At 46.2% G+C, this 13,408-nt stretch overlaps 5 non-coding genes across 5 annotated transcripts; all 5 read left to right on the top strand.

The window, feature by feature from the left end:
• The first annotated feature begins 4,313 nt into the window (after positions 1-4,313).
• trnaq-cug (transfer RNA glutamine (anticodon CUG)) lies at positions 4,314-4,385 on the top strand. Its single transcript has one exon. It is a non-coding gene; the product is annotated as a tRNA-Gln (tRNA).
• Positions 4,386-11,790: 7,405 nt separating this feature from the next.
• trnap-ugg (transfer RNA proline (anticodon UGG)) lies at positions 11,791-11,862 on the top strand. Its single transcript has one exon. It is a non-coding gene; the product is annotated as a tRNA-Pro (tRNA).
• Positions 11,863-11,958: 96 nt separating this feature from the next.
• On the top strand, positions 11,959-12,032 carry trnai-aau (transfer RNA isoleucine (anticodon AAU)). The gene has a single exon. It is a non-coding gene; the product is annotated as a tRNA-Ile (tRNA).
• A 107-nt stretch (positions 12,033-12,139) lies between these two features.
• trnaf-gaa (transfer RNA phenylalanine (anticodon GAA)) lies at positions 12,140-12,212 on the top strand. Its single transcript has one exon. It is a non-coding gene; the product is annotated as a tRNA-Phe (tRNA).
• A 135-nt stretch (positions 12,213-12,347) lies between these two features.
• trnaq-uug (transfer RNA glutamine (anticodon UUG)) lies at positions 12,348-12,419 on the top strand. The gene has a single exon. It is a non-coding gene; the product is annotated as a tRNA-Gln (tRNA).
• Positions 12,420-13,408: the final 989 nt, after the last annotated feature.

The raw sequence follows: 13,408 nt of genomic DNA, 5'->3' as shown, positions 1-13,408 counted from the left end.
CAAAGAAGACTGGCCACATCTCAAAAAAAGGCGGTCAGTGCTCGCATTACCCGGAGGGAGTTGGCACTGCACTGCCGGAGGAGGACCAGGGGGGTGGAGGAGACCGCCAGATTGATTGGGTCACTGATTGATCAGTTTGACAGTGCGGATGGGAAGGACACCCTGGAAGTTCCTCTGCTGGACCACGAATGGATCCAGCAGATATGGAAGGAACAGCGCAAGCACGTCCAGTGTATACAAGACCCAGAGAACTTTCCGCTGTACATGAAGACATGGACACTGAAGAAAGGCAGCGTGGAGCTGTGCTGCTACAGGTGTGCTCGTGGCTCTACCTCCTTGGAGTCGTTCCACCTCCACCTGAACCGTTTTATTCCAGGTATTACATGCACATGGATTATTATTTTTCTGTAGAAAATATAAGCACTGTAACTGCTTCCATCACTTTAAAGTAATGCCGCATTAATAAATGTCACACTCTACATTACAATTACTTTTTAATGTCATTAGCATTGACAAAGCTGTCTTGACTAACAAGTCACTAGTAATACAGGAATAAGTGACAATCATTTTTAATTTAGTTACACAACTCTATTAAATGTAGTATACAAGTTACTTCAGAGCACCTTATGTGTAGTACATATATTGTACATATGTGACATATAAAACCCTTTTTTATATATTTTTTTATATTATTTAACTTTTAGGAACCAGTGCCAGCGATGCGCATTTTCAGGCCTATCTCCTTGAGGGCTTGATGCGTTGGAATGATAACCGAATGGAAGATGCCATAAAACGGGCGTCCTCCATTCGGACATATGGCAGTGCCATGAGAGAGGCTGTGGACCGGCTTAGCCGAACAGTCTTTGGGAAGCCCTGGGATGAGCGCTATCGCCCTCCTGGAGCATATACAGGTAAGAAATTTAATTTGTTCTTTTGCAATATTCTATTAAGTTATCTATTTAGCCTCCAATGTACTTGATAAATTATTAAGAGCACTTTTTTTCTTTTTTTATTATTTTATTATTGTAGGTGAATTGCTGGGAATCGAGTACCTTTACAGCCAGACTGGCAAAACACTGACTCCAGTGCTCCAGAACCCAGAGGAGGAAGACTGGCTGGTGGAGGAGGTTGATGATCAGGACCTGCTAGGTGAGGGGTTTGAGGAAGAGAGCATGGAGGACATCACAGTTCCAGTGCTGTATGAGGATGACCCCTGCCGTGATCTCAGAAACAGCCCCTCATCTTTGCCTCTGCCTCAGTCCCCAGCATCACTGGCTGAGCCGTCCACATCATCTGGAGGAGAGGGACAGTATCTCACCCCTGCCTCTTCAGTGCTGTCACAGCCATCTGACACTGGAAGCAGTGTCTCCGGCAAGGCTCAGGTAAGACACTCTAAGGGCTTTATTTTGTTTCAGTCTCGTTTTATTCCAAATACACTACAAGCAAGGTGTTTTTTTTTTAAGCCTGCATTTATTTGATTCAAAATACAACAAAAGCAGTAATATTTTGAAATATTTTTACTATTTAAAATAACTCTTATCCATTTGAATATATTTAAAAAAAGTAATTTAGTCTTGTGATTTCAATGCTGAATTTAACATCATTACTCAGGGCACACGATTCTTCAGAAATCATTCCAATTTGCTGCTAAAAAAACCAGGTGCCGGGTGCTATATTATTATTATTAGGTTAAAAATAGCTTCTAGAGATTTTTTGTTTAGGTTTCTTTGATGAATAGAAAGTTCAGTATATATTGTAACATTATAAATGTCTTTTTCATCTATTTAATGCGTCCTTGCTAAATAAAAGTATTAATTTCTATAATTTAATACTAAATATATAATGATTTAAATGTTCTGACTCCACAATTTTGGATGGTATAGTGTATAATGTTAAAAAAAGCTTTTTATTACAGATAAACTCTTATCTTGGATCCTTCTATTCATCAAAGAATCTTGAACAAAATGTACACAACTGTTCTAAATATTGATGATAATAATATCAATAAAAAAAGGTTTCTAGAACAACAAATCAGGATATCTGAATGATTTCTGAAGATCATGTGACACTGAAGACTCAGAAATTATGCTGAAAATACAGCTGTGCATCACAGAAATAACTTACACTTTAAACTATATTCAAATAGAAAGCATTTTTATTTTAAATAGTAAAATTATTTCACAATATAATGGCTTTTGTTGTATTTGAATAAAATAAATGCAGGCTTGTTGAGCAGAATTCTTTAAAAAATGTAAAAAAAATATTTCTGTTCAAAGGCTTTTGACTGGAAGTGTATATTAACACTAATCTGCATTTACTAGGGAGCAGTCATTGGACCTGATGGCATCGCTGGGTGGGACAAGGTCCAGGATCTGGCTGGTTTCCTGGTGGGTCTTCGTGAGGCTCCTTACCTCACCGACCTGCAGGTGACAGAGGCCATCCAGCTGTGGACAGCTCTCCCTGATGTTGATAAACAGCGGGTCAACTATCAGCCTCGACATCAGCCTCAGCTGACACATGGGCGCTTTAAGGCACCGAAGCGGTCCGGAGTCACACCGGGTGTGGAGAGTGTGAAACGGTGTCTGATTGGACATCCTGGGGGTCCAGCACAGTGGCCCAGCACCAGCCGCTTGGTTGAGGCCATTTGTATGAAGCTGTGTGCTTTACACAAGTCACCGACCAAGAAGGCTGGAGTTTGCACCCCCAGGTGGTCTAAAATCCTTTCAGATTACCACCACATCCGAGACCTGGTGCTTAACAGTCGAAGGCTGATGGATGAAACAATGATCCAGCTGTTTGAGCTGAACCAGAGGACACTCATTCAGTGGTAAGCAAGGCACATTATTTGGTTCAAGGGAACTGAATACTTCTGTACACACACACACACACACATATATATATATATATATATATATATATATATATATATTTTACAAGTAATTTACTTTCAGGTTTCAACGGCAGCAGAAGAATCAGGAAATGAGTGTCCTCGCCCAGGGACTGACTCCATCTGACCCAATTGATGTGGCTGATACGCAGCTTCCTCTGCCGAGGGAAAAATTGGATGACGTGCCATCAACATCAGGCCCAAAACATCAATTTATCCTTCCGCCAAATCGAGAAGGACAGGCTCCAATTCTGCGACCGGGTCGCCGGCCCACTTCTGCCAAATAGGAGTGCCCTATCGCACCCGTCCCCACAGCAGCAGGAGTTGTGCAGCCCATTTCAGCACCTGGGTCACTGTTAGGCACACTAGTCTTTAACCCAGACATGACTGTGTCGATGGTGATTCCATCTTCTGGTGCTTTGACATCCGGTCCAGGCCCAGCTCCGCCTGCTCCAGCGCCTGCTCCAGCGCTGCTGCTTCTGTGTCCCGTTACACCCAGAGGAACAGGTATAACTGCTTCCCCACAGCCAGAGAGCTATCTGTTTCCAAGTTGGCCTCCTCCCTTCCGGGACTGGAATTGAGACCCGCTGGTCTAAGTGACATCTGACCGTTTCAGCTGTCCTACCTAACATCCCTCTACATGTTAGATACAGCCCCATTTTTAGGTAAATTAAGAGGCCAACTTGCATTCGTTAGCCTTTCACACTGTCTCGAGGACTTTGATTGCCCTAGGGGTATGATTCTTGCTTTGGGTGCGAGAGGTCCCGGGTTCAAATCCTGGACGAGCCCTTGTTTAGGTTAAAACGTGAAGCTTTATTGTCTCATTGCATTCACAAACATTATGGCAGGTTTTTTCCAATCAGGCAGACACGGATGGCTAAGTTAGCTCATCTGGTTAGAGCGTGGTGCTAATAACGCCAAGGTCGCGGGTTTGATCCCCGTACTGGCCAGCTGTTTTTATTGTCTGGGGGCTCATCTCTGCTCTGCTCTTCAGCTACGACAAAGAGTAGGGTGATCTCACTGAAATCACTGCTTGCTAAGCAGAGGTTTGTTGTAGCCAAAATACCTCAGTTGAGAGAACGTTAGACTGAAGATCTAAACGTCCCTGGTTCGATCCCGGGTTTCGGCAACATCTCCCACACTTTTCCCTTTTTTGAGGCGGGCCATTGACCAAAAATCACTGGGTTCCAACCTCTCTGTATAACTGCTTCCCCACAGCCAGAGAGCTATCTGTTTCCAAGTTGGCCTCCAACCAAGCAGTTTCGGTTCCATGGTGTAATGGCACTCTGGGCTTTGAATCCAGCGATCTGAGTTCGAATCTCGGTGGAGCCTGTGTGCTTTCTTGCCGCAGGAAAAGATAAAACAGCACTAGTTTGGCGATGGTGCCAGTGTTTGTAGCCCTGTGAGCAACAGCTGCACCAGTTAAGGTTCCATGGTGTAATGGTTAGCACTCTGGACTCTGAATCCAGTGATCCGAGTTCAAATCTCGGTGGGACCTATTTTGCAACCAGTTTCCGCAGGACAATGTCTGAAATACTTTTCGGCAGCTTTTAGTCCAAAAAAATTAACTAACGTAGAGAGTGTGGCCGCATTGCATCGATGCTCAGTCTGTCTCTTTAGGGCAGTGGTTCTCAAACCTGTCCTGGAGGCACCCCTGCCCTGCACATTTTTATTGTCTCCCTTATTAGACACACCCAAATAAGGTCTCGCGGTCTCTTCTAATGAGCTGATGATTTGAAACAGGTGTGTTAGATGAGGGAAACATTCAAAATGTGAAGGGCAGGGGTGCCTCCAGGACAGGTTTGAAAACCACTGTTTTAGGGAACTGTGCGTAATATGGCACTGTTTTGCAACCAATTTGCACAGGACCATGTCTGAAATACTTATTGGCAGCTGTGAGCCCAAAAAAAGCTAACGTGGGAGTGTGGCAGCATTGCGTCAACGCTCAGTCGGTCTCTTTAGGGCAATGGTTTTCAAACCTTTCTTGGAGGCACCCCTGCCCTGAACATTTTGTATGTCTCCCTTATTAGACACACCCAAATCAGGTCTTGCAGTCTCTACTAATGAGCTGATGATTTGAAACAGGTGTGTTAGATGAGGGGAAATGCGAAATGTGCAGGGCAGGGATGCCTCCAGGACAGGATTGAAAACCACTAGGGATGTGTGAGTAAAAGGGCAGGAGCCAACTTGGAGAATGCAGGCATCGATCCCGCTACCTCTCGCATGCTAAGCGAGCGCTCTACCATTTGAGCTAATTCCCCTGGCCTTTCAAGAATGATGAGCATAGCTGGGAATGACGGGTTTGATGCAAAGAGGCTGTCCCTCCTCTGGGCTTGCTCCTTTGCACTGGCCGAGATTATGTTGTCGAATTTACAAAGAGATTAAGCTTTTGTGTTTAAGGACCTTCTCGGTCTTGTTACGCAAAAATGCATGTGTATGGATTCTTGTATTATGTAGGCTACCTTGGAGGCTACCTACCATGGAGAAGTGTGACATCATTTACCTCTGTATACCTCGATACACCACTGTATTACTCACTATGAATTGAACATATACATACGCTTTGAACTTGAATCACGGAGGGATTTCATGTGATGTCCAGTTCTCAGGGCACTTACGTTCGAATGGAACAAATGTCTGAAGCTATACAAGAAACTTACAAAATGTGAAGAGCAGGGGGCGCGAGGACTGGAATTGAGACCCGCTGGTCTAAGTGACATCTGACCGTTTCAGCTGTCCTCCCTAACATCCCTCTACATGTTAGATACAGCCCCATTTTTAGGTCAATTAAGAGGCCAACTTGCATTCGTTAGCCTTTCACACTGTCTCGAGGACTTTGATTGCTTCCACGTTAGTTCATGTTCCTTCTTTTGTTCATTCAAAATATATAGATGTCTTCATCATTTAATGCTCTCTTAGCTTTTATTTAAACGAGTGTTTTTGATAATATCAGCAGGTCTCATCTCACCCAGAAGATCTCCCCCTTCTGTGGCCACAGACAATGCCACAGCAAGACAAGAAGTGGGTGTCGGAAGCACTTTTTAGGGTTGGTGCAAAGGGAAAGCTGGAACTGCGTGAAAACCTACAGTTGTGGTATCACCCCCCTAAATATTTCCTACAATAATTAGATACCTTACAATAAGATACTTAAATGAATACTTTTTTCCAAGGTATGCCTGTGACATTCGGGTTCTTCGCTTGCTGCGTGAGAGGGGCATGGGGAATGGCCCAGTGAGGATCATCGGCCAGCCGAGAGAGAACCACAGTGAGGAGTGGTTGAAACGTGCGCTTCGGTACACATCAGAGTGTGTGGCCTTTTTTGATAATCGTGGCCTGCATCCGGTGCACTTCCAGGAGCCACCACCACTTGCTTCAGTACCCAGCTACAAATGGCTCCTCACTGTATACAGTCAGGACATTCTCAACAGGCTCGATCACATAAAGGCCAGCATAACATCCACGTATGGATCAATTTTAAAAATGGATTCAACTAAGAAGGTCAGATAAGCTGCTTACTTGACTGTACCCTTATCTATAATGTATTTTTAGACCGAGAGAGCTTTATTTTTTTCAGTGTAACTGATTTGGATGCCTGTTGTATTATTTGCTATGCTTATTGTTTCTTTCAGATCACCAAGAAGTTGAGCGGGCCTGCGAAAGGCACAGCACAGTGGCTTACCTCAGTGGGCAATGAGATAGGTCAGGTGCTGATGAGTGTCCTGACTGCGAATGAAGGGGCTGGGTTAGACCACATGGCTGCAGGGCTCATGGAGCGATACCGGAGTGCTGGTGTTGATCCTCCCACTGTCATTTATGTGGACTGTGATTGTTGCAAGACAGTGGGAGAGACTAAATTGAAGAGGCGGTTCAGCGGCTGGCCCGATGTCATCCTCCGCCTAGACATTTGGCATTTTATGCGACGTCTGGCAGTAGGGTGCACCACTGATGCCCACCAGTGGTACCCTACTTTTATGGCTAGGCTGCCATCCTGTATTTTTGAGTGGGATGCAGGGGATCTCACTCTGCTGAGACGGGCCAAAAGGGAGCAACTCATCCAACAGGGCTGGCCTACACTGACGGAGGCAGAACTGGACCATCATTTAACTAAAGCTGAGCTTTTTGAGGAGAACACGAGGAGAAGAAACCACTATCCGCCTCCTTGATATGCTCATCAGAGAGCTCATGGGTGGCAAGGGGAATGATGCTTTTGGTGTTCCACTACTTGACAGTGTGAGAATGCAGCACATCTGGAATGTCCAGAGGCGGCACGTCACCTGTATCCAAGATCCTCCAAATGTGCCGCTCTATACTGAAACTGGAACTACAAACAAGGGTGGGGTGGTTCTAAAAACCTATCGTTGTGCCAGAGGCTCCACATCCCTGGAATCATTTCACTGCCACCTAAGCAGATTTATTCCAGGTTTGTCATGTCAGAATATACCACATTTTGCCACTAATTCATGTTTATCAAGATATTTGCAGATTAAATTTTCTGTTTTGCATTTTCTCAAAGCAATATTTGGCTTTCTATTTCTTTTTCTAGGGAACAGCGCAAACAGCCTGAACTTCCAGATTTATCTCCTGGAAGGTTTATTACGCTGGAATCAGGACCGGGCTGAAGCTGCTGTTGCAGATGAAGGTTCAACTGTTGTTGTTCTCTTGTTGACCTGACTGCTTCTATTGTTCTCATTTGTAAGTCGCTTTGGATGAAAGCGTCTGCTAAATGATTAAATGTAATGTAAATGTAATGTAACTCTGCGCTCTTACACAGGGGAGCTGGTTTACTCTGTCAATGAGAACTACAATAAGTTGTATGGCAGGAAATTGGTCCCAAGCTTCACTCGACCTGCAGTATACACAGGTAAAAATATTTTGATAAATGCAGCTCATGATGTAGCATGTTTTTGTTAAAATTACAATTGCTTTTGGACAGTAATAATGTAATTTTGACATATCAGAGAAAAATTATACTACCAGAATATTTGTACATTATTCTGTGTTCTAGGTTTCAGGGGAGAAAATAAAATACATAGTAGAATATAGAGTAATCCTGTCTTTTTATGATGCCCTCTGAATTAGATATATATTGTTCATACAGAAGTGGACAACAAAATATTTACTGCATTTCTGAATAAACCTTTCTGCATAATTTCCATTAAAAACGTTTTCTGTTACAAATATTTCCTCAGGAGAGCTCATTGGAGTACAGTACTTGTTGAGGCAGAATAGTCAGCCCCTGGAGGACATGTGCCCTACCTCTGAGAGGACCTCTCATTTGCTGGAGGAGATAGATGTGGAGGAGCAAGTGGAAAGGGATGAGGGTTTCATTGATTTCTTTGGAGAGGAAGCCACAGTGGCAAATCTTGTGGCATCAGATGACTTAGTCCTTTCAGGTCCACCAGTTCTACCAGCTGCACCAGTTCCCAGTGTCCAGGCTCCTTCAGCTGCACCAGTGCCCAATGTAGCTGCACCTGTGCCCAGAGTCCAGACTCCACCAGTGCCCAGTGTCCAGGCTCCTTCAGCTGCACCAGTGCCCAGTGTCCAGACTCCACCATGGCCCAGTGTCCAGGCTCCTTCAGCTGCACCAGTGCCCAGTGTCCAGGCTCCTTCAGCTGCACCAGTGCCAAGTGTAGCTGCACCAGTGCCCAGTGTCCAGGCTCCACAATGGCCCAGTGTCCAGGCTCCTTCAGCTGCACAAGTGCCCAGTGTAGCGGCACCAGTGCCCATTGTCCAGGCTCCTTCAGCTGCACCAGTGCCCAGTGTAGCTGCACCAGTGCCCAGTGTCCAGGCTCCTTCAGCTGCACCAGTGCCCAGTGTCCAGGCTCCACCACTGCCCAGAGTGCGGGCTCCTTCAGCTGCACCAGTGCCCAGTGTAGCTGCACCAGTGCCCAGTGTCCAGACTCCACCAGTGCCCAGTGTCCAGGCTCCTTCAGCTGCACCAGTGCCCAGTGTCCAGACTCCACCAGTGCCCAGTGTCCAGGCTCCTTCAGCTGCACCAGTGCCCAGTGTAGCTGCACCAGTGGCCAGTTTCCAGGCTCCACCACTGCCCAGAGTCCGGGCTCCTTCAGCTGCACCAGTGCCCAGTGTCCTGGCTCCACCACTGCTCAGAGTCCGGGCTCCTTCAGCTGCCCCAGTGCCCAGTGTCCAGGCTCCACCACTGCTCAGAGTCCGGGCTTCTTCAGCTGCACCAGTGCCCAGTGTCCAGGCTCCACCACTGCTCAGAGTCCGGGCTCCTTCAGCTGCACCAGTGCCCAGTGTCCTGGCTCCACCACTGCTCAGAGTCCGGGCTCCTTCAGCTGCACCAGTGCCCAGTGTAGCTGCACCAGTGCCCAGTGTCCAGACTCCACCACTGCTCAGTGTCCAGGCTCCTTTAGATACACCCTCAGCAATGGTAAAATGTCCTTTTCTATACGAATTGTGACTCATTTAGTTATTTGCCATTAAGCAGTAAACTTACTTAACAGCATGTAAATACCTAACCAACAGTTATATATTTCCAGGCTGTTGACGAGCACTGCATTCCTGGAATGGACCGGGTGGATGCGTTGGTGGAGTGTCTGGTGGAGCTGCGCACACAGACAAGCCTCACACTTACCAACCAACAAGTTGCGACCATTGTGGGTTTTTGGCAGAACCTGGACAAATTTGATAAAGACAGGGTAGTGTATGCTGCTCGTCATCAAGACAGGCTACTTACAGGACGTTTTAGGTCCCCGAAAAAGAAAGCTGTCTTCACTCCTGGTGTCGAAAGCACAAAAAGGTGTGTTTTGGGTTCTAGCGGCTCTCCAGCACAGTGGCCTAATTGCTTTTGCCTTGTTGAAATGATTTTCATAAGGTTATGTAACATCCACCGAAGCCCCAAAAAACAGCGGACAGAATCTCTGTCTAGATGGGATCTCATTCTTCGTGATTACAGAAGAATTCGGCAGCTAATCTTGAGCAATGGAACGGTGATGAGTGACACAACCCTTCAGCTAGTTGAGGTAAATCATAGGACTCTTACGACGTGACACAATTACCGTTTAAAAGGTCAGGAGGTCTCATTGCTGTTGCAAGGGCTGGACCTTCCAGAGGCACGTCCAGTGGCTTTGGATGCTTTGCCTCCAGCACGAGTACAGCCTGTTGTGCCTCCACAATATAGCCACCAGTTGCATACCTACCAGATGCCACCAGACACAGCTGGACAGCAAAGACCAAGTTTAGAAAGATTGGGCCCTCAGCTACCTGTACATCTGCCACAGCAACTTCAATCTGGCCATCAGCCGTACACCCTCAGCGTTCAGCCACGTCCACCCAGTTAAGGCCAATTTGTCCCAGGCCGACAGCACCACACCCATTGGTTCCTGACACACCAACTGCCCCTGTTGTGTCTCAGATGTTTCTGGTGCCCTGCCTATTTTGCAACCAGTTTGCGCAGGACAATGTCTGAAATACTTTTTGGCAGCTTTTAGTCAGAAAAAATTAACTAACGTAGAGAGTGTGGCCGCATTGCATCGATGCTCAGTCTGTCTATTTAGGGCAGTGGTTTTCAAACCTGTCCTGGAGGCACCCCTGCCCTGCACATTTTTATTGTCTCCCTTATTAGACACACCCAAATCAGGTCTTGCAGTCTCTACTAATGAGCTGATAATTTGAAACCGGCTAGAGAAGGCAGCTCGAGGGGGGTGGAAGTCGGAAGAAAAATTTTAGAATGAGGCCTAGAGAAAACACTTGTACTGTACTCAGGGCACTAAGGGGAATCCATTTTTGTAAATTTTATGCCATAATACTGTAGAAATATGCATAGAAAAAATGTTGGATTTTGGTTAATTTCACCACATGAGGTGAATGTTAACCAAAATGTCACACATTTTGCCAAGCTGTAACTCCGCCAAAACGGGGCCAAACTGCACCAAAATCGGGACAAAGTCAGACCAGTGGGCCCTCTATCCGACGACACAGGCCCATGTCCCTATGACCCCGGGGGTCCGAGTTACGGCCCCCCAAAATGTGGAATTATATCCGTTATAACTAAGGAACCGGACCACCCAGGAACTCGAGGGTGGTCGCATACGGTAGGCCCCTCGACCCTCTAGGGATCCCCGAATTTCAGCCCCGGGGTCCACCGCTTCGCGGAGATATTAGCAAAATAATAGTACCATCCACCCCCCTCGCACCTACTCATCCATGCCGGCCAGGGTGCACCCTCCCCGGCTAGAGAAGGCAGCTCGAGGGGGGTGGAAGTCGGAAGAAAATTATGATGAGGCCTAGAGAAAACACTTGTACTGTACAAAGGGCATTCAGAGGAATCCATTTTTGCAAGTTTTATCCCAAAATACTGAAGAATTTGCATAAAAACGAGCTTAGAATTTTGGCACACTTGTGCACCACAAGTGGTGCGTGTCTCACTGTTCATTAAATAGCAACTGTATTTAACTTTATTTATTTCAAATGTGTGCCATATTATTAAAGAAAACACCTCTACTGTACGCAGGGCACTCAGAGGAATCAATTTTTGTAAATTTTATCCCATTATACTGAAGAAATATGCATAGAAAAAATTTTGGATTTTGGTTAATTTAACCACGTGGTGAATGGTAACCAAAATGTCACACATTTTGCCAAGCTGTAACTCCGCCAAAACGGGGCCAAGCTGCACCGAAATCGGGACAAAGTCAGACCAGGGGGCCCTCTATGCGACGACACCAGCCCCAAGTCCCTATGACCCCGGGGGTCCAAGTTACGGCCCCCCAAAATTTGGAATTTGAACCGTTATAACTCAGGAGCCGGACCACCCAGGAACTCGTGGTTGGTCGCATACGTTAGGCCCCTCGCCCTCTAGGGATCCCCCGAATATCCCATAATAATGTAAAAATATTCATAGAAAAAATGTTGGATTTTGGTTAATTTCACCAGAAGAAGAAGGCTCATTGGTCTAGGGGTATGATTCTCGCTTTGGGTGCGAGAGGTCCCGGGTTCAAATCCCGGACGAGCCCTTGTTCAGGTTAAAACGTGAAGCTTTATTGTCTCATTGCATTCACAAACATTATCGCAGGTTTTTGCTAATCAGGCAGACACGGATGGCTAAGCCAGGCCGGTTAGCTCAGCTGGTTAGAGCGTGGTGCTAATAACGCCAAGGTCGCGGGTTCGATCCCTGTACTGGCCAGCTGTTTTTTATTGTCTGGGGGCTCATCTCTGCTGTGCTCTTCAGCTCCGACAAAGAGTAGGGTGATCTCACTGAAATCCCTGCTTGCTAAGCAGAGCTTTGTTGTAGCCGAAATAGCTCAGTTGGGAGAGCGTTAGACTGAAGATCTCAAGGTCCCTGGTTTGATCCCGGGATTCGGCAACATCTCCCACACTTTTCCCTTTTTTGAGGCGGGCCATTGACCAAAAATCACTGGGTTCCAACCTCTCTGTATAACTGCTTCCTCACAGCCAGAGAGCTATCTGTTTCCAAGTTGGCCTCCAACTAAGCAGTTTCGGTTCCATGGTGTAATGGTCAGCACTCTGGGCTTTGAATCCAGCGATCTGAGTTCAAATCTCGGTGGAGCCTGTGTGCTTTCTTGCCGCAGGAAAAGATAAAACAGCACTAGTTTGGCGATGGTGCCAGTGTTTGTGGCCCTGTGAGCAACAGCTGCACCAGTTAAGGTTCCATGGTGTAATGGTTAGTACTCTGGACTCTGAATCCAGTGATCTGAGTTTAAATCTCGGTGGGACCTATTTTGCCACCAGTTTGCACAGGACAATGTCTGAAATACTTTTCGGCACCTTTTAGTTCAAAAAAATTAACTAACGTAGAGAGTGTGGCCGCATTGCATCGATGCTCAGTCTGTCTCTTTAGATCAGTGGTTCTCAAACCTGTTCTGGAGGCACCCCTGCCGTGCACATTTTTATTGTCTCCCTTATTAGACACACCCAAATCAGGTCTTGCAGTCTCTACTAATGAGCTGATGATTTGAAACAGGTGTGTTAGATGAGGGGAAATGCGAAATGTGCAGGGCAGGGATGCCTCCAGGACAGGATTGAAAACCACTGATCTAGGGATGTGTGAGTAAAAGGGCAGGAGCCAACTTGGAGAATGCAGGCATCGATCCCGCTACCTGTCGCTTGCGCCCACTGCTTCCCACCGACTGAGCCAAAGTAAGCCCAAAGTAAGCCCACATGAGCCAATCGCGTTTCGCCTGTGGCTTACTTTTGACCAATCGCGTTCCGCCTGTGGCTTACTTTTGACCAATCGCGTTTCGCCTGTGGCTTACTTTTGAACAATCGCGTTTCTCTTCCGTGGCTTACTTTTGATCAATCGCGTTTCTCTCCTGTGGCCTCCTTTTGACCAATCGCCGTTGTTGTCATCTTTGTTAAAGTTAAGGCTATTACTTTATTCATTGAAAACTGGTCATTATTTGTTCATATACAGTGTGTATTTTTGGAAAATGAATCGTGTCAGTATAGCTAGCTAGCGTGTACAGTTCATGCTTTCTTCAGTACCTGTGAACCTGTAACTTTTCACATGATAAATGATCAGATAAGTTAAACTTATCGACC

This window comes from Carassius carassius, chromosome 8 (genome assembly GCF_963082965.1).
Source record: "Carassius carassius chromosome 8, fCarCar2.1, whole genome shotgun sequence".
In the NCBI taxonomy this organism is placed as follows: Eukaryota; Metazoa; Chordata; class Actinopteri; order Cypriniformes; family Cyprinidae; genus Carassius; species Carassius carassius.
The sequence above is the reverse complement of the archived record's forward strand: the minus strand, read 5'-3'. Positions and strand labels throughout refer to the sequence as shown.